The sequence below is a fragment of the Mastigoproctus giganteus genome, chromosome 1 (assembly GCF_048544385.1).
Source record: "Mastigoproctus giganteus isolate SK-2022 chromosome 1, ASM4854438v1, whole genome shotgun sequence".
Lineage (NCBI taxonomy): Eukaryota > Metazoa > Arthropoda > Arachnida > Uropygi > Thelyphonidae > Mastigoproctus > Mastigoproctus giganteus.
In genome coordinates this window covers 202227398-202249334 of record NC_143575.1, presented here as the reverse complement: position 1 = coordinate 202249334, position 21937 = coordinate 202227398, and the positions used below count along the sequence as shown (strand labels likewise).

Below are 21937 nucleotides of genomic sequence, written 5' to 3'. Positions count from 1 at the left end.
GAGCAATGCCAAATTCTTTTGCAACTTCACTTTTCTTCTTCCCAGTGTCTGTGTTTTCCAAAATTGAAATTTTTCTTTTAATATGAATTGTCGTATTTTTTTTTTTGTTATTTTTGTACATTTTAATGGTCACTAAAATAAAAAAAAATAATTGAATCACTTTGTGATCTGCAATAATTCTAACTATACACGGCACAGTATACAACTCTGTGTATAGAGTAACTCTGAATAATGCAAAAAAATGGCAACAGTATTTGAAATTTTCTTTCCTACAATCTGTGTTACTGTTTATTTATTCATTTCATAATGAAATATTGTGCTGAACTATAGGTGACATCTAAATGCCTTCCGGTAATGCCATTGAGCTCAAAACTGGCTGAATTTAGCTGAAGTAGGTACCCTGTACTTATCTACAGCAAAGATAAATGTAATCAATGTTTGTTTTTGCACAGGTATGGAATTAATTTTAATTTTATTGGTGATAAATATTTGTTATACTGAAATATTAAAGACTATTTCAGTAGCATTTTAAAGACCTTAGCAACTCTTCTGTTCAAGTGGATGCTATCCTTACAAAATAAATCCTATGCTTCACACCACATTTAAATTTAATGCAAGTTTATTGTGAGTTATATGGTAATTTACACATATTTGATGATGACTATGGTAATAATGCTAGGAATGACTGCATTAAAATTAAAGTTATATTAATCAGACATTTTTGTAAAGGCCCTCAGTATCAAGTGATATTTTCCAAGTGATTTTCCTAATACAGTTCTCTAGTGTTTTTCTAGGGCAAGTTTCGAAATCTGCTTTCAACGTTACTGCTGACCACAAGGCGCTTCTGTAGCCAGGTGGGAAGGAGCAGCAGTGCGTAGCACACACTTCTTGATTAGACCGGGGTTCGAGCCCGTCACCACCAAATACGGAGGATGCGGAAAGGTCAGGGAATGGCCACCGCAATTCCCGGAGCAATATGGCCTTAGTTGCTAATGCTCCTAACAAAAAAAACAAATGTAACAAACAAAACAAAACAACTGCTGACCACTTGCAATGCTACTGCTACCACCACCACCACCACTTGAAACATTACTGCTTCCACCACTAACAATGTACTGCTCTCCTACTCTTCTGATCGCTTGGTCACTGGTTGATACAGCTCCTGCCTGCCCATGGCAGAGTTGGTAGCTTGGAAGAAGAAAATCCATCTCTGTCAGGGCTAAAGGGAGCAACAATGGATTGTGATGCATATCCACCACTAGAGCCAACAGGCTCTCATCATACTGAAACTCACAAAATAGAACATGACATTTCTCTTCCCAAAAGAATGAAAACAGATTAACAAATCAGAACTGCCAGCCTTTCTGATAATGTATTCCTTGTCAGCACAGCTGGTAAGAAAACTTTCTCCTTTTGTCGTTCAAAGATGTCTTGAAAACATGACAGGTTCACTAAAAATAGTAAGACTTCTCCAGTCAGGCGATTTCTTGATTGAAACTATTCAAACAAGACGTTCTGAACTACTATTCAAATTAGTAGTAGTAGTAGTAGTAGTGGCATGTGATGCAAGAAAGCAAATGTATGAGCTTATGCAACATCAGCCAAAAAAAAAAAAAAAAATCACACCATTCCCTCCAAATGCCTGTCCAGTTCCTCCTTAAATTTATTCAACCTATCAACTTCCACAACAACAGATGGAAGTTTGTTCCAGCAATTAACCACCCGCTGGCTAAAGGCAAATTTCCGCACATCTAATCTACACCTGTCTTTTCTTAACTTGAATTTATGCCCCCTTAGGTTTGTAATCTGAACAAGTGGAAGGATCCCATCAGAATTCAGCGTGCTGAACCCATTCAAGGCCTTATACACCTCAATCAGATCACCGCGCAGGTGCCTAGTCTCCAGCCACTGCAATTTGCAGAACTTAAGCCTCTCTTGATAAGAGGATCCCTTCATTCCCCTCACCAATCTTGTTGCCTTTCTCTGTACACGCTCAAGTAAATCTACATCCTTTCTAAAATGAGGCCTCCAGACCTGTACACAGTACTCAAGGCGTGGCCTGACCATTGCCTTATACAGAGGGATAATCACCTCCTTTTCCCTGCTAGCAAAATTCCTATATATCATTGACAAAAACCCATGACCTGCCCTGGCAGCCTGTCTGCATTGCTCAGAAAACTTCATATCTGCCTGCACAATTACTCCCAGGTCTTTTTCATTTTCTACCACCTTAAGTGTAGTACCACACAGTTGGTACGTTTCTCTGGGGTTACTTCTACCCATATGCAGTACTTTGCATTTGTCAAGGTTAAACTTCAGTCTATGAGTGAAAAATTGTTGTCTATGAGTGAAATCCCAATTAAAGTCACACCACATAATACACTGAACTCCTCAAAGTGAGTGATCTATTGAATGATGAAATAGTTCTGGAATTGAAGGAACAAAAAGCAAGGTGAGTAATGATCCAGGAGGATGATAAGCTTGAAACGTAACAACTTGAAACGTTCCAACATGAAACGTAACATTGACCTTTAGTACACTTAATTTGCCAAACTCAGTTAAAGCAGGCTATCTGCACTGCTGAGTCCATCCATATGTTCCAAATCCTTTAAGATGTTTCAAGTGCCAAAAATTTGGTCACTGTCAAACAACATGCAGAGGCAAAACTACATGCCCTCCCTAATAGTGGGTCAGAAACCACTCACAGACAGAATGTACTGCAAAGTCTGTAGGAGGTCCAAATTGCAAGGGCAATCATATAGTATATTCAAAATTATGTGATCTGTGGAAAATGGAAAGAAAAATACAAAAGTATAGGGTTGAAAATAAAGTCACATATCAAGAAGTAAGAAAGGAAGTCAACTTAACTATGCCAAAATGTACCTATGCTTCTGCTACCCAAATTTGCCAAGCTGTTGCAACTCAAACAGAGGTATCAATCCCTCCTAACATATCCATTGCAAGGCACGATCCGTACTCTCAACAAATCAGCCTACTTCCAAACCTGGTTTACTTGATGAAATAAATAATACTCCAATTGTAGTTCCACGTAAAATTACACCAAGTGATAAAATACTAAAGAAATCACAAAGGCAACACACCATTAAATTGCCACAATCAAATTCAAATAGCATGGTCACCGAATATGTAACCACAGGAGAAACAGTGTTTGCCTTCATGCAGATGATGACATGGAGTCTGGATGTTCACCTCGAACTAGTGCTGTGGAAGTGGCGCTTCCGTAGCCAGGTGGGAAGGAGCAGCAGTGCGTAGCACATGCTTCTTGATTAGACCGGGGTTCGAGCCCGTCACCACCAAATATGGAGGATGCAGAAAGGTCAGGGAATGACCACCGCATATCCCGGAGCAATATGGCTTTAGTTGCTAATGCTCCTAAAAACCAAATAACAAACACAGTGTTGTGGAAGAGAGTACAGCTTCGAGTAACCCTCTTTTTACTAAAAAAACATAATACCAAATATGACCATCAAAAGCAAACTGCTCACAAGAAACAGATAGACTTACTGTCCCTCTTCAAAACCAAATACAGCACATTGTACAATGGAATTGCAGAAGTTTATGCAGTAATACCAATGACATCTATGATTTAATCTCCCGATATCATCCTGTAGTCTTTTGCTAGCAAGAGACTAATCTAACTCAACAAATAACTCCATCAATTAAAAATTTTACAACTTACAGAAAAGAAATTCTTCAATTTCTGCACATGGAAGTTTTGCGATTTTAGTTGACTGAAATTTTTAGAAACATACTGCTTCATGCCCACTTAGAAGCTGTTGCAATATTTGTAGCAGTGGGACAAATGCTAACTCTAGTCTCATTGTACCTTCAACCTAACAATATGTACACATTGAAAGAACTAGATCTCTTATAAAACAAATACCACCACCCTTTTGTCTTTTGCCCTTGGTTTGCAAACCAAGGGCAAAAGACAAAGGCAAACTCCAGGGGATTCTTGAAGGTGTTCCAGGAGTTCTCATTAAAAATTCTGTAATGGCGTCTGCTATTGTAAACTACAAAATATAATTTTTTTAATTAAATGTTTTCCATACTTTTTTTTTTTTTTTTTTTTTTTTTCATTCTCAAGAATCATCGTTATGTATAGGCACTTTTTTTTTTTTTTGGATCTTATAGTAATGGGTACTGTGCATAGGTTGAAAAGATGAAAGAAGATACTTGTTGACATTAGACTTGAACTAATGTAGATTGTAATTTTCAGGAAAGACATATGAAGGAAGGTTGTTCCAGAAAACGGGAGATGAATGAATAAATGAGGAAGATAAAAAGATGGTTTTGTGAGTTTGAAGTTGGACAGTAAATGGATGTTGGCTGGTGGCTGCACGTGTTTGGACTGTTTTGAAAGAGAGAGCAGGAATTATAGAAGCCGATTCAGAAGAACAGTGCCCATGGAAGTATCTGTAGAAAAGGATGCAGCAGAAACAGTACATCTATGAGACAGCGAGTGGAGAGACTCTGTTAGAGAGGAGTCATTAATTAACCTAATTGCCTTCTTTTGAATGGAATCTAGAAGCCTCAGAGAGGTTTTGGGGGCACCGCCCCAGATATGGTTACAATATTTCATGGTAGGGTGGATTTGCAATTTATACAGAGTGAAACAGCTGTTTGGAAGAAAAGTAACACAGAGAGCAAAAGAGAAAACCAAGTTTTTTATATGCAGAAGAAGCAATATTTGTAATGTGCTTGTGCCAAGAGATTAGAAGTCAGGGTAATCCCCAAGACCTTGCCTAGAAATCAGTGTCATCGATGATAAGCATAGGAGCAGAAGAATCCGTTTTGCGAGATATAAGGCAGGACTGAGCTTTAGAAGGATTGAAATTATGTTTTCTTTGCCCCACTGGAGAATTGCTTGGAGATCAGCATTTAAGGATTTGGCAGTGGATACTCGAGAAGTTGAAGCTATTTGAGCAGGGCAGGGTTTCTCAAAGTAGAAGGTGGAAAGTAACGTGCTATCACAAGTAAAAATTATAGACAGGATTTCCGATCAATGGAAAAAGGCCATTAATGTACAAGAGGAAAGGAGTGGGAGAAAGAACTGAACCTTGGGGAACACCAGCATTAGTGGAGAAGTTAGAACCAGAGAGCAGTCTACCATCATCTGCAGTGAGCGGTCAGAGAGAAAACTGGATACCCAATCACAAAGAACAGCTGGCAAACCATAGGATGGAAGCTTACTTAGAAAACCTTTATGCCAAACACAATCAAATTCCTTTGAAATATCAACAGCAATGGCTTGAGTTTCACCAAAAACTTTTCCATTAAATTTGTCCATAGATGCACATCTTCAAGAGGAGTGTTTTCATTTACAATGGGTTTCCTCAGCCTAAAAGTTATTGTTTGGTAGGAATTTTTTCCCACCATAAAGTGAGGTTCAAGGTGTATTGGTCAGTTAAACCTCGGGCTGTCATGCATTCCCGTACTCCCTCCATCCATCCATGTCCCCCTAAGTCTTACTCTTCTCCTTCTTCCAGGAGGTATTGATTCCAGGATAGCCTTTGAATATCTGGTTTCTTGCATCCGTTTTACATGTCCCTACCACGTTAAACACTTTTCTTTGATAGTGTCAATAATATTCTTTTTCAATTCCATTATCTTTCTTATGTCTTCGTTCCATTTCTGTCTCTTCTAGAAGTTCTTGCATAGATGTACATAAACCAGAATATCACCAGTGGAACTGATGATATTCTGGCGACACTGACGGAATCCATACTGGTGATCGTTGACCAGATGAAAGATTTCCAGATAGTTTGAGTTGGCAGTTAATTGATTTCTCCATTACTTTGGAAAGAGTAGAAGTAATCGCAATCAGACAATAATTGGATGGAAGGAATTTGTCATTCTTTTTAGGAACTGCCTGGATATGAGCAAGTTTCCAAGCAGAAGGAAAAATATCTTTGGAATAAGAAAGTGCAACAAGACGACACAAAGGAGTAAATTCACCGGTATAGGTTTTGAGAACAAGTGGAGAAATAACATCAGGAACTGGAGCTTTCATAGCATCAGATTCATCAAAATCCTTCTGACATTCTTTTTGACAGAAAACCACAGGATTCATTGAATGGAGTGTACTGGGAACGATTTGAGGTGAGTTATCAAGATCATCAATACATGAGTTGGAAAAAAAATAGGTTGCTAACAGGTCAGCTTTAACTTTGGCCGATGTGGCAACAGAACCATCTGGTTTTGACAGAGGCGGGAACAGAGATGGGCAAAAATTGCAGCCAAAGCTTTGGAAAGACCAGAATGCATTAGGGCAAGTTTTCTACTCTTAGTCTGTTCAAAATCTAGTTTGGACTAATCAATAACTGCTTTACAAAGTATATAATAATATTAATACTTAATAATAATTTTTATTACACAATATCGCTTATAAAAATGTAGTACTGGAAATATTTTATAATGGAAATTCAGTACTATTATACGATTTCAGAGAATACAGGCTTAGGGGTTCACGATAAAAATATTATGTTGAAAGGGGTTCGCGAGTCAAAAAAGTTTGGGAACCACTGCACTATGTGGATCTGCCCACATGGACAATAGAGGACACTTGGTAAAGAAGCTTCTAGACCAGCTGAACCCATCATCACTAAACACTGGTCATAACATTTATACTCACCTTTCTACGGGATCTATCTGCACAGTAGTGATCATTTCCGTTATATGTAGCATTTCAATTGCTTCAAACCCTGTATCCTGATCATTAGCAATAGCTGATCTCCAGGCAATTCTCCAGTGGGGCAAAGAAAACATAATTTCAATCCTTCTAAAGCTCAGTCCTGTCTTATATCTCGCAAAACGGATTCTTCTGCTCCTATGCATATGATGCAAGAAAGTAAGCTTATATAGCATCAGCCAAAAAAAAAAACCAACAAAAAAACTACCCTTCCCATTTCACCCATTCACTCCAAATGCTTTTTTAGTTCTGCCTTGAACTTATTTAAGTTTTTGACCTCCACTACAACAGATGGAAGTTTGTTTCAGTAATCAACTACCCCTAGCTAAAGACAAATTTCCACACATATATTCGGCAACTGTCTTTCCTTGATTTCAATTTATGCCTCCTCAGATTCGTAATCTGAGCAAGAGGAAGAATCCGATCGGCATTCAGGCTGTTCAACCCATTTAAGGTCTTATACACCTCAATCACATCACATCACCTTACAGGCACCTAGTCCCAGACGCTACAATTTTCAGAACTTAAGCCTTTCTTGGTATAAGAGGACCTCTTCATTTCCCTCACCAATCATGTTGCCCTTCTCTGTACTCATTCTAGCAGCTTTATATCCTTCCTAAAATGAGGCCTCCAGTACTCAGTGTGGCCTGACCATTGCCTTATACAAGGGGACAATCACCTCCTTATCCCTGCTAGCAAAATTTCTGTATATCATTGACAAGACACCATGAGCAACACTTGCAGCCTGCCTGCCTGCACTGCTCAAAACACTTCATATCTCACTGCACAATTACCCCCTGGTGCTTTTTTTATTCTCTACTACTCTGAGTGCAGTACTACACAGTTGGTACATTACTCTAGGGTTACTGCTATCCATATGTAGTACTTTACATTTGTCAATGTTAAACTTCAGTTGCCACCTCTAAGCCCATCTGCTCAACTGTTATTAACAACCCCGCCAACCTTCGTGTCATCTGCAAACTTAGACATTAAACCTGATATACCTTCATCAATATCATTGATAAATACAGAAAACAACACTGGGTCCAACACCGAACCCTGGGCGAACTCCACTAATAATATTAGTCCACAAAGAGCAGTGTCCATTGATTACCACTCTGTCTTCTCTCACTCAACCATCTTTTATCCATTGCAGCAACTTACCCTTAATGCCGTACTGCTCCAATTTGTACAATAGTTTTCCATATGCAAGAGTGTCAAAAGCTTGCATAAAATCCAAGTATAGGCAGTTCCCACTTTACGAGTTTTCACTTTACGAGTTCCCGGGTTTACGAATTCTTTTTTTCAAGTATCAACAAAATCGAAAATATGAACAATAAATGCTAAACATTCATAAATACGACATTTCAAACCACGCATGTAGCTATATAATACAGTACAACTGTGTGTGCATTTGTTTGGTCAGGCAGAGATAAGGAGGGAGGTCTAACTCTTAAAGAATTTTGGTTAGAATTCCATTAGATGCAATTATAATAACCAAAGAGCACGGGATAAAATTTCAGAGAACATGAAGTGTGTTTGAAATAAACTTTATCATCAGTTTATTGATAAGTGAAGGATTTCAAGAACTAGCAGAGACCTTAAAAATAAAACAGAAGCGGTCGTAAATGTTGCTAACCAAACTGTAAAAAACGGTAGAAACCTGAAGCTGTAAAGCTTGAGGTTTCTACAACCGAGGTAACTGATCTGCTTCAAGTACCCAATGTTGCACTATAGCCAGTGTAGTGCTTAAACTGCTACCCATATGTAGCCAGTGTAGTGCTTATGTGCCATTAAGCTTATTCGCCATGAATTATTTGGTTGGCAGTCGAGGTGAGCAGACATGCTTCATCAGGGCTCCTCAGTTAAGTGGTTTTGATTAGTGCTTTTAACTATTTGATTTATTTAGATATTGTTGGATTATTTTGTTATAGGTTTTCCTGTAACAGTTTGATTTTAATAATATTATAGCTATTTTTTAAAGTTAATTTTCATTGATATTTAGCCAATTTTTAATGGTAGTTACGAGATCTGCCTTAAACACGTCACGGTATCGTGACTCACATGGAAATAGCCAATGGCGATTTACGGGTGAGTCATGATTTAATCCGTTGCGAACCTGTGGAACGTTTTCCAAGGTCGATCTGGTGACTAATCACAGCTCACCTGGGGATTCTTTTCTTTGTGATCGATGCACCGATCTTAAATTACAATTTGGTGCACTGATGGAACAATTTGAGTCCCTGAAAAAACGGGTGCTTGCCCACTGGAATAATGCATCTGGGAGCTCGTCAGGGACTCAAGACTTCAGCAATCTACCAAGTGATGAACACCCGATTACATTGACAAATGTAAAGTACTACATATGGGTAGCAGTAACCCTAGAGTAATGTACCAACTGTGTAGTACTGCACTCAGGGTAGTAGAGAATAAAAAAAGCACCTGAGGGTAATTGTGCAGTGAGATATGAACGGGGAATATTTTTTGTAATAAGGATAGGTGGAGTAGAACCAGGGTATGTCTGCCGGGAGCAACTATTTAATGATGTCACCAACAGATTGTCAGATTTTAAGGGGGGGTAAAGAGAATATTATTATTCATGTGGGGACAAATGACATTAAACGTACACGATCTGACGATTTGTTGGAAAAATACAGGACCATGCTGAGGAAATGCCATGAGCTAGGGCACAATGTCTGTGTCTGCAATTCTGCCCAGACATGATAGGAGGAATTATATGTTAAAAGCCTTGTGGATTAACTCAAGGCTTTGGGGGGGGGGCAATTTTTATCAGCATGGCCCACACTTGTAGGTAGAAGGAATTTGTTTTGTAGAGACGGGATACACTTAAACAAAGGTGGTGCAAAAGTTTTTGCCAGTATTATTGAGGATACCTTAAAGGTTCAGGGAAACTGCTAGTTAGGGGGGATGTGGGTAATACTGACACGCGTTTATCTGATAATATTGGTCAAAGTAACTCTTGCACATACCTCAGGAGTTCTTATCTGTTACCCCAATCAACTGGACATATTATCTAGATGTTCTGGGGGCAGAAACGTTTCAAATGAGCGAGTAGTTAATGCCAGGGAAGAGAGCCTAAAAAACTTCAAGGGTTGTGTTAGGGTTTTTAAATATACAAGAACAGTAAGTCTTAATTGTTTATATAGTAATGTTAGAAGTGTCGGCAATAAAATGAGCAACTTCGAACTGCTGGTTAAAACAAGTAACGCGGACATAATAGGGCTTACGGAGACGTGGTGCCATCCGGAAATTGGGGATGATGAGTTTCAGTACTGCTTGTATAATGTATTTAGGAAGGATAGGATAGATAGAAGGGGTGGTGGGGTAATGCTTCTTGTCAGAAGCAGCCTGAGTGCGACGATAGCTTTACCTGATTCAGACGTTTCACATGCTAATATAGAATCTGTATGGAGTGAGATAGTTGGAAACAAAGGTATAATGCGAGTAGGAGTAATCTGCAGACCAGGTGATTGTGAAGATTATGACGAAAGCCTCTACATGCAAATGAAATGGGCAAGTAAGCGTCAATGTCTTATTATGGGTGATTTCAATTTGCCTCTAATTGATTGGAGTAAATGGGAAGGAAACTCGACATTGGGAACAAAATTTTTAAATCAACTAGATGACTGTTATTTGTATCAACATGTCAGGGAAAGTACTAGAGAAAAGAATATCCTAGACCTCATCATCACCCACGAATCAGATGATATAACAGGGCTGACAGTAGAGGAACCGGTAGCAGGAAGTGACCACGGAGTTCTACGGTGGATGATGATGAGAGAAGTAGCAGTAGTAAAAGGCCAAAGGAATGGGTTTTAATTTCAGAAAAGGAAATTACAATGCCTTAAGGTACTACATGGCCTCTATTAACTGGGTAGATATCGCACAGAGACCGAATACATTTGAACTGTGGTATGCTTTTAAAACATTAATCACGGATGCCTTTGAATGCATATTTACCATTAAAAAAATACTTCACGAGGAGGGTTCCAAGTTGGATGAATAGTGAAGTTGCCACATTGCTTGAGCAGAAAAAGGTGGCATGGAAAGGTTACAGAGCAATAAAAAGTACTGAAGCCTATAACAGCTACAAGATGATCTGTAATAGAGCCACAGAAAAGGTTCGACAGGCAAAGGCAGCTTATGAGAAATCACTAGCAAACAGAGCAAAGAGGAGGGATAAGGAATTCTTCACATATATAAATGCCAAGAAGAGCAGGACAAACCAGATCGGACCTTTACGTAAGGTAAAGGGGATAGTAATAAATACACCAGCTGCCGTGGCAGATTAACTCAACAGTTATTTTGCATCGAAATTTACAGAAGAAAACCCTTTTGTGGCTATGGGAAATTGTGGGAACGAAGTTGAAAAATATGTAATTAATGATATTGAAATTTCGCAAGATTGTTTAATGAAAAAACTTTCGTGCCTACAGGCCAGTAAGGCTCCTGGAGTTGATGGAATATACCCTATAATCTTAAGGGAGGTGACAAGTGAGTGCATTGAACCATTGAGGCTAATTATGTGAGCATCACTAGACTCTGGGGAGATTCCCTTGGTTTGGAAAAGTGCCAATGTATCTCCCATTCATAAGGGTGGCTCTAAGAGTGAAGTGGGAAATAATCGACCTGTCAGTCTGACTTCAGTGGTAGGGAAAATCATGGAGGCAATGATCAAGGGTGGAATTCAGGATCATTTGGATCGAATCGATATTCTCAAGGATACTCAGCATGGTTTTGTAAAGGGAAAATCATGTTTAACAAATCTGGTTTGCTATTTTGAAAGGGTCACTCAAGAGCTGGACTTAGGGAATAATTTTGACATTCTTTATTTGGATTTCAGCAAAGCATTTGACTCAGTCCACATGAACAGTTATTTTATAAGCTGGAACAGGGTGGAATCACAGGGAAAATCCTTAGGTTGATAGCTGGATGGCTTCGGGGCAGTAGGCAGAGGGTTGTGATAAATGGTTATTCCTCAGATTGGGTTGATGTAACAAGTAGGGTTCCCCAAGAATCAGTATTAGAACCACTGTTGTTTTTGATTTTCAAAAATGACATCGATGAAGGGATAGAGGGCGTGATGTCTAAATTTGCAGATGATGTTAAAATTGGTAGAATAGTTAATGATCACTGTCAAGCTGAGCTTCTTCAGAGAGACCTAGATAGACTTCAGGAATGGTCAGAAAAATGGCAGCTATGCTTTAATCCATGAAAGTGTAATGTATTACACTTGGGGAATAGTAACCCCAAAATAACTTAAACACTTGGTGGAGTTGAACTAAAGCCAGTAGTGGAGGAAAAGGACTTGGGTGTTATGATACAGTCAGACATGAAGTTCTCCAAGCATTGTAGACAGGTTGCAAGGAAGGCCCATGTTGTCCTATCGATGATTTATCAAACATTTGCTAGTAGAGATAAGGGCGTCATAATCCCATTATACAAAGGGTACTAGGAAGGTTTTGCAATATGACGCAACAATGAATCACAGGATGCTGCTTGTTGCTGCATGTTGAGACATGTTCATACGTGCATAGTAGCCGCTGCGCCAAGTCGATGGGCTCAGTTATTCATTAGTAGTGAGAGTGTAAAGTGCTTGCGATGGCATCGTGGTCACGAAATGAGATAAGGACAGTTTTGCGGTATAATTTCGTGCGTGGTTTAACCATAGACCAGTGCTTAGAAGAAATGACTCTTGCACTAGATGATGATTGTCCACATCGTACAATGATATTCAGGTGGTATAGAGAATTCCAAAGGGGAAATTTCACTCTGGAGGATTCTGAGAGGCCTGGAAGGCCACGAACATCAGTTACGGAGGAAAACGTTACTGCTGTGAGGAAAATGCTTGACGAAAACAGGCGAGTGACCTACCAACAGATAGAGGATACTTTGGGCCTAAATGCACCAGCAATTCGTTCGATTCTGCAAGATCATTTGCACATGAAGAAACTTTGTTCTCTCTGGGTGCCGCATCAACTGACTGAAGAGCAGATGACACGACGTGTGACTTGGTGCCGGGAGATGTTAAAAAAGTTTGATAAGGGACAATCTCAGTATGTGAACAACATCGTGACAGGTGACGAGACTTGGCTGTACTATTACGATCTGCCGACCAAGGCTCAAAACAAAGTTTGGGTCTTTGATGATGACGACACACCCGTAATTGTCAGAAAATCCCGATCTGTAAAGAAGAAAATGATAGCTGTATTTTTCAAATCGAGTGGAATTGTGGAACGTGTCGTTTTGGACACGCAGAAGACAGTCACAGCTAAGTGGTATACTGAACAATGCCTGCCTAAAGTCATTGGATCTATGAAGAACCTGCGGCCAAAGTCAAGAATGGACACCTGGTACCTCCATCACGATAATGCTGCAGCTCACCGCGCCAAAGCCTGCACCGAATATTTGACCACGACAGGACTGAAACTTCTCGAGCACCCTCCCTACAGTCCAGACCTTGCTCCCTGCGACTTTGCACTGTTCCCGCATGTGAAAATGAAGCTAAAAGGGAGGCGGTTTTCTAGTGATGAGGACCTTGTACGGGCTTGGGACAACGAGTGTGCTTTACTCCCTAGTGAAACTTGGCAGAACTGGTTTAAAGATTGGTTTCGGAGGATGGAGAGGTGTATTGAATGTAGAGGAAATTACTTTGAAAAAATTAAATAAACAAAGCTGTATTGCAAAACTTTCCTAGTACCCTTTGTATAAGGCTTTTGTTAGACCACACTTGGAATACTGTGTTCAAGTATGGAGACCACATCGAGCTTCTTGAAAGAGTGCAAAGATGGGTAACTCACTTGGTGAGATCGGCAAAAGGGCGTCCTTATGAAGAAAGACTTGGAATATGTGGGTTGCAGAGTTTGGAAACTAGACACCTTAGAGGAGATTTGATTGCGGTGTTTAAGCCTCTGAGAGGCATCAGTAAAATGAATGAGGACGAAATTTTCAAGGTTGTAAATGATGCTAGAACTAGGGGACATAAATTCAAGTTATGGGTGGAAATGTTTAGATTGGACCGCAGGAAATTTTATTTTAGCCAGCGAGTTATAAATTATTGGAATAAGTTGCCTACATGAGTGGTAGAGGCTGACAGTTTGGGGAAATTCAAAGGTCATCTGGATAGTACCTTCAAGTCAGGGAAGCGCATGGGATGATAGGTTTAATTTCCTTTTCTTTTATTAATTATTATAATTTATATATTTATTTTATTTATTTTATTTATTTATTATTTTTTTTTTTACCATTGTTCTATTTGGGTTTTTTTTTTTTTTTTTGGCTGATGCAGCATAAGCTTTAGGCTTTCTTGCACCATGCGGCCATTACAAACATTAAACACACACACACACACACACACACACACACACACACACACACACACACACACACACACACACACACACACACACACACACACACAGCTCTTGAGATTGTCACAGACATTCTCTCAGATATGCCAGACAAGCTGTACCTGCTACCTGGGAGTCTAAAAGACTGATGGAACTGATATTTGTGTGACACTCAAGTCAAGTGGGCCCACTTTCGGCAAAGTCCGGACGGTCTGTGACAGCCAAATCCTCTGCTTGCACCTTTACGATGGTGGGACTGTTAGTAATTCTGGGTATAACCTCCATGCACAAGTACATGGGGGTGACTACCCAGGTGTAAACCAACATAAGCAGGGGTCGAGGTGTGGCACCCACACCACATGGAGGAATGCCGCCTCTCTATGTTACCAGACAGTACTAGGTGGTAGATGACTCTCATCAACCGGTGCAATACCACCACTTTGCTTATTGGAGGCTTGAAGTGGTGGAACCCATGTTTAGTCTCTAGAGCTAAGTTCCGGTAACCCTTCCCTATCTCTTCCATCACACCGTATGATTGATGACTTTCGAAGTTATGATGAACATCGTAGCGAGATCCAATATTCCTTACATTTCGAGGGTACAGCTCTAAAACGGTGTTCGCAGGCCGGCCGCTAGTTAGTACACCGGACTGAACCTATTGGTAACTCTCTTAGGAGGCTTCCGGATCAGTTAGTGTATAATCTTGCTATCTCTACTCTGCCAGATAGTGACCCCTCAAAGTGGGCACCTGTATGTGGTGAGGGCACCTCCCAGTGGCGCTGCTGGACTTCCAGACTAGCATAACTAGGATCTAACGCCCATACCTTGGTTCCATGGTTACATCTTTGGAATCCGGCGTGTGCAGCCGTGCGCTGCGACCCATGGAATTCGGAAAGGGGGATCCTGGTGGTTGAGGGGCCCAGCCTTAGTACACCACTTTGGCCCTTGCTTCGACAAGACGGATCGTCCCGGACTGGGATCAATCGGCGGGTGGTTCTTACTGCTAGGGTCAACTGCGTTCCAATAAGTCTCCCTCCCTTTGGTCCTGGGACGGGATCAAGGCTTATTGGAAACGTGGGTATGGTGCCTCTAAGATAACTTGGTGTCCCATTCATGTACGCAATACCTGCTAGTTCACGAGTGGGCGTCCCCTCGTAGGGCTCCGTGGTGGGTGAGGTACTTAGGGCATCGGAAATTTTTATCTTACTTCTATGAGTAATTTAAATCCTTCTTCTTCTGGGACCCCAACAAGGCCCCTACCTAACCGAGATCATGAAGCAGAGAACACCTCTGTAAAAAGAGCCAGGACTGAGGATACACCACCACCACCATCAGTGACACCGCTTTTCGTCATTCTCCATTCCACTGGAGAGCAGTCAGTTGGAATGATGTCACCCTTCTTTATCCAGAAAGGATTAGAGGGTTTGGCAGGGTCACTTAAATCTGTAAAAAGACTGCGTTCTGGCGACCTTTTGGTCGAAGCTTCTACCACAAAACAAGCGGAAAAAATCAAAGTCTACATCCATAGGGGGAATACCTATCATCGTAACCCCCCACAAAACTCTGAATTCTTCACGTGGTGTTATACCAGAGTGGGACCTTCTTCATGTTTCTGAAGAAGAGATCTGCTCTGAATTAAAAGACCAAGGAGTGACAGCTGTTAAGAGAATATCGATATGCAAGGATGGGAATCTCGTCCCTACCCGAGTTCTTGTCCTCACGATCAACACCCCACGGCATCCAAGTTCCATCAAGGCAGGCTATCTAAACTGCGCAGTGAGGATTTATAATCCCAAACCCACTGCGGTGTTTTAGATGCCAAAAATACGGCCACTCACAAACATCTTGTCGTAGTAACCCTGCCTATGCTCGATGTGATGTTAAAGACCACAAGAGCAAGGAATGTTCAGCTCCAAAACCGATCTGTGTCAAGTGCCAAGGAGAGCACCCCGCCTACTCTAAAGCATGCCAGCGGTGGAAGGATGAAAAAGAAATACAAAAACTGAAAACAGAGCTGAATATCTCCTACCCAGAGGCCAGAAAACGTATCCAACAAATAAATAACAGGAAACCTTCATATGCCCAGAAGGTTTCTGCTAATTGCACTGTCGGGACACAATCTGAGATGGCTATACCACCAAGAGAGTCATTCACTCTGATTGCACACTATTTATTGAGTTCACAAAAGCCCACCAAAAAAGGACAGTCAGCTGCCACTCCTATATCTGTACCTCCTAGTGCTCCAGCACTACCAAAACCAAGTGGTAAAGAAAAGCTAAAAAGTTCGGAAGAGCCACCCGTAACACCAGAAACAATGGATGTAGAGAATAAGGAGGTACCTGATGAATCAGTTTTGGAACTCTTTGCAGAGGAAGAAATGGACACGGGACAGCGTCCATTCTTGCCCTAAAAAGATAAATCCAAGACTGACAAAAGTAAGCCCTCAGCACCTCGGAAGCTGCCTGACGGACCCACCAAGCCAAAATAATGGCTAAATTCCTACAATGGAATTGTCGTGGATTCCGGCGAAATACAGATGACATCAAGGCCCTCCTGCAAAAACACGAGCCAGTTTGCTTTTGCTTGCAGGAGACATATCTAAAGGCAAATGATAACCCCCACCATGCATAATATAACACTTTTTCGTAAGGACAGAATTGCGGATGGTCTTGCTCATGGAGGAGTGGCTATCCTTGTGGGCAACCAGACCCCAGTTCAGCCCTTGCTAATTACAACTAGCATAGAAGCTGTTGCAATTCGCCTTACAGTGGGGTTTTTATTAACGGTCTGCTCTATTTATTTGCCACCTGGGACTGACATCTCCCAGGCAGACCTTGATGATCTTCTAACGCAGTTGCCTCCCCCTTTCTTACTTTTTGGGGATTTTAATGGACATAATACCTGTGGGGTAGTGCTAACATCAACGGAAGGGGACGAGTCATAGAGCGTATGCTAAATGACAATGACCTTTCCCTTTTAAATACTGGAACAAACACCTTCTTCCACATGCCTACCTGTACTTTTTCTGCCATTGATCTCTCTATCTGCTCCCCCTGTCTACTCCCTTCACTCACTTGGGAAGTGGAGGAGAACCCATACGGAAGTGATCACTTCCCTGCGATAATCTCTTTACACAGTGGGAGACCGTGTCTTCCTTTCAGGTTACCACGGTGGAAGATTGATCAGGCTGACTGGACTGCCTTCCAGCATCAGGCAAATTTTGACCTCAGTACCATCAGTCAGGAGCCTGTCAATGATGCAGTAATGTACATCACAGAAATTATCGTCCAAGCAGCTGCGAATGCTGTTCCAAAAACATCTGCCCAGTTTCCACCATTTCCCAAACCTCAGTGGAATTCACAATGCAGAACAGCAAAAAAGGCTCAAAACAAAGCGTGGGGGATATTTCGCCGATATCCTACCACGACCAACCTTATAGCCTTTAAACGTGCACGAGCCAACGCACGCTAGATCCACCGTCAGTCATAAGGAATCGTGGATCCGTTTTACTTCATCAATTACTCAGTTCACTAGTACTAAGTTGGTCTGGGATAAAATCCGGAAAATGAAGGGAAAATATACATCCTACCCTTCTTCAATCCTAGATTATAATCGACGCACAATGCAGATCCAACTGCAATAGCCAATTCTCTTGGGGAAACATTCTCTAACATTTTGCAACATCTTCATATTCCCCAGAGTTCCTGGTCCTGAAACATAAAATCGAAAAGCAGGCACTCAATTTTAAATCTAAGAGCGTCTATCCGTACAACAGGCCATTCACTATACAGGAACTGAAAAGAGCTCTTATTCTTTCTAATGCAAGTGCTGTTGGACCAGATGCCATCCATTATGAAATGATTAAGCATCTTTCACCAAAATCTATGGATTATCTGCTCATTCTGTATAACAGAATCTTTATTGAAGGGCAGTTTCCGGATTCCTGGCACAAGGCAATCGTTCTTGCCTTTGCTAAGGCAGGAAAGGATCCAAAAGTCACTACTAATTATCGTCCTATTGCTCTGACTAGCTGTCTGTGCAAAATCCTGGAGAGAATGGTTAATTTTCATTTAATATGGTAAAAAATCAAATGACCTTCGCTCCAACATCCAATACAGCTTCCGAAGGAACCGGTCCACTTTGGACCATCTTATTAGACTGGAAACATCCATCCGGGATGCTTTCCTGAAACGTGAACACTTGGTGTCGGTGTTCTTTGGCATGGAGAAAGCGTATGACACAACTTGGAGATTTGGCATCTTAAAAGATCTGTATAGCCTTGGTCTTAGAGGGCAACTCCCTATTTTTATTAAAAACTTTCTAGCCAATCGATCTTTCCAAGTTCGTGTGGGATCCTCACTCTCTCGTTCCTTTAGCAAAGAGGAGGTAGTACCACAAGGATCAGTTTTAAGTGTCACGCTCTTCGCCATCAGAGTAAATTCCATTACAGAACAACTTCCTCCAACCATAAACAGTGCCCTCTATGTTGATGACTTTAGCATATTTTGTCAGTCATGCAACATGAGGGTTATTGAAAGACAACTGCAAAAAGCCATTGATTGCCTTAATTCCTGGGCACTTGCTAATGGCTTCAGGTTCTCGCCGGAGAAGACCATTTGCGTCCATTTTTGTCGTAAGTGTAATCTTCATCCTGAACCTGAATTAAGGTTCGGACAAAATGCTATTCCAGTAGCGGTGGACACAAAATTCTTGGGACTCGTATTTGATAAAAAGCTGACCTTTCTGGATCACATCCATCAACTCCGCACAAAGTGCACAAGAGGATTGAATATTCTGCACTCTCTTTCCTCTACCTCTTGGGGTGCGGATCGATGCACCCTACTATGCATCTACCATGCACTTGTACGATCCAGACTAGATTACGAGTCCTTGGTATACAATTCACCCAGAGACAGTGTACTTCGTTGGCTGGATCCTGTCCATCATCTGGCTCTCCGTACCGCTATTGGAGCATATCGAACATCTCCTGTCCAGGGCTTATAGGTCAAAGCAAACGAACCGTCGTTATCGCTTCGACGTAAGCAGTTGTCTCTAAAGTACGCTTTAAAACTGAAATCCCTGCCAGACCATCCTACGTGGCCATTCGTTTTTGAGCCACGATGGGAAAATTTGTACAACACCTGTAAGACTGCCAATCGTCCTTTTGGTATTCGTCTCCAAGATCTACTCAAAGAACTTAATATCAAGGTAGACAAGGTTGCCCAAACACCAAAGCAACCCCTTCCACCCTGGCATGCTCATGTTCCAACATGTGACTTGTCCCTTAGAAATTGGGGAAAGTCAGACACTCCATCATCTGTCTACCTGCAGCTTTATTCAGCACACCGAGCTGAACATTCTGACTTCATGCCAGTTTACACAGACGGTTCGATGTCCGAATCATATGTGGGATCTGCTGCTGTCTTTACAGACAGAATTACATCGGAGCAGATTTCCTCCGAATGCAGCAGATTTCCTCTGAATGCAGCATATTTACTGCAGAGCTGCACGCTATAGAGTTAGCCTTGGATCACATTAGTAAATGCCTATACCAACGGTTCATTTTATATTCCGATTCTCTCAGCGTGTTACAGGCTTTAATAACTGTGAGATATAATTCCCATCCAGTTCTGTCTAGCATTCAGCAGAAGATTCACTTCCTCCGTGAACGTGAATATGATATCCACTTCTGCTGGATTCCTAGCCACGTTGGGATTAGGGGAAATGATTTGGCTGACACCGCAACCAAATCAGCAATTCCCAATAATAACCGCTGCCTGTCAGTCCCCTATACAGACTACAGGCAAATAATACACGAGAAGATACACTCCCAATGGCAAGATTCGTGGAATAGACAGACTATGAATAAATTATATCATATAAAGCCTGTAATTGAACCGTGGCATTCTAGTCTGCGCAGGAATTGTAAGGAGGAAGTTGTTCTTGCCCGGACCTGCATAGGACATAGTTGCCGACCGGGCTAGCCAGGTGGGTAAAGTGCCTGCCTGGCAACCCAAAGGTCGCGATTTCGAATCCCGCCTCGGCCTTGGATCAAAATACTGCAAAAACCTTGGGAAGTGCATTATGGCCACAGAAGCCGATGCGCCAATAACTACCAAAAAAAAAAAAAAAAAAAAGACATAGTTATTTGACTCATTCGTTTTTGCTGAGGGCTGATGACCCTCCTATGTGGGAGTCCTGTGGCACAATTTTATCAATTAAGACACATTTTAGTTGACTGTCCAGATTTTATCAATATCCGTTTTACCGCTTTTAACCATCTGACTGAGCCGTTATACACTCAGTCAGATTTTATCCGACAATGACCATATGTCTGCTATTTTTATCTTTTTGAAATCAGTAAACCTTTTCACTCATATTTAAAAAAATCTACCTTGTTATTGTTACTTGTTTACTGATATTTGTCTTTTAGTTTATACTTGTTTTTATACCTTGACTTAGTGACCTAAATCATTAGGCCACTGAAAATTTTACTTTTTATGACCAGGTTTTGGTGCATTATAGATTTAGTTGCTAATGCGCCAATAAAACCCAAGCAACAACAACAACAACAACAAACCAGATAGTGACTGGAGAGAGTCCGAGTAGTGTGCGTGTGGGGGCATTGTCAAGGCCATGCTATGTTCGAGGATCTGGGTATATTCTTACCATATGTACGCCACATCCAAAAATTTCATTACTTCATACAGCATGTCCCACCCACATTTTCTTACTATTGAATACACCATGAATTGTCAAACTAATAGAGCAAGCTTATCTGCAAAAAGATCTAAACCACCCAAGCACTTCCTAATTCATTTCCCAAATATACGTGGTCTCAATTCTAATCTCAGCGATGTCTATTTCCACTTGCATTCTACCAAACCGCATGTACTTTTTCTGACAGAATCTCAGTTATCGGTTGATTCAACTACTGCTCATCTCAGATGCCCAAATTATTTGCTGTATGATTCCTTTCGCCTCAAAGGTGGTAGTTGTGCATATGTCCGTTCTGATTTTCCCTGTCAGAGACTTGGCAATTTGGAATCTCCTCTCTTTGATCTTCTCTGGCTTAAAATCTCTCTACCTCATTGTGTCAAATTCATCTGTTGTCTCTACCGTTCCCCCCAACTCCACTAATCACTTGGAGCTCTTTGACTTCCTCTCTTTGCAACTTGACTTTATCCAGTCCAACTTTCCTAACAGTGAGGTAATTTTCTTTGGTGATTTTAATGTTTACAACTCCAGCTGGCTTCTGTTTTCTAGTCACACCGACCCAGCTGGTCGAGATGCTGAGGCTTTTGAAATTACTAATGACCTTGCACAGATTGTTCATTTACCTACAAGAATACTGGACAATCCTAATCGTACAGCCAATACGCTTGATCTTTTTCTCACAAACAACCTTTCTAAGTACACGGTCGAAGTGAGAGGTCCTTTAGGCACTTCAGATCACAACTTGGTGATTGTCTCTTCTCCAATGGAACTTTATCTCATGTCTATTCCCAGCCTCGTGTTGTTTGGCGTTACAAGAATGCAAAATGGGATGACCTGTGAGACTTCTTTTCTTCTTTTCCCTGATCGGATTACTGTTTCAAAATTTCTGATGTCAACATTTGCTCAGATCGTGTCAGTGAAATTATTCTTGCAGGAATGGAATCCTTTATCCCACACTCGACTTTAAAATCTTGTCCTTTATCTAAACCTTGGTTTTCCAATAAATGTGCTAAGGCTCTTCAAGAGAAGAATGTTGCATATCGTAATTGGCTTGTTTCTAATTCTTCAGTTTCATTTTCTGTCTACACCAAAGCTCGCGACTGTAAAGCAGTTATTAATCAGTCCAAACTAGAGTTTG

The 21937-nt window shown here is 41.0% G+C and overlaps 1 protein-coding gene across 2 annotated transcripts in view; it reads left to right on the top strand.

Moving 5' to 3' along the window:
• Nucleotides 1-21937, top strand: part of Polr3B (RNA polymerase III subunit RpIII128) — a 527342-nt gene that overhangs the window by 96478 nt on the left and 408927 nt on the right. The window lies entirely within an intron of this gene.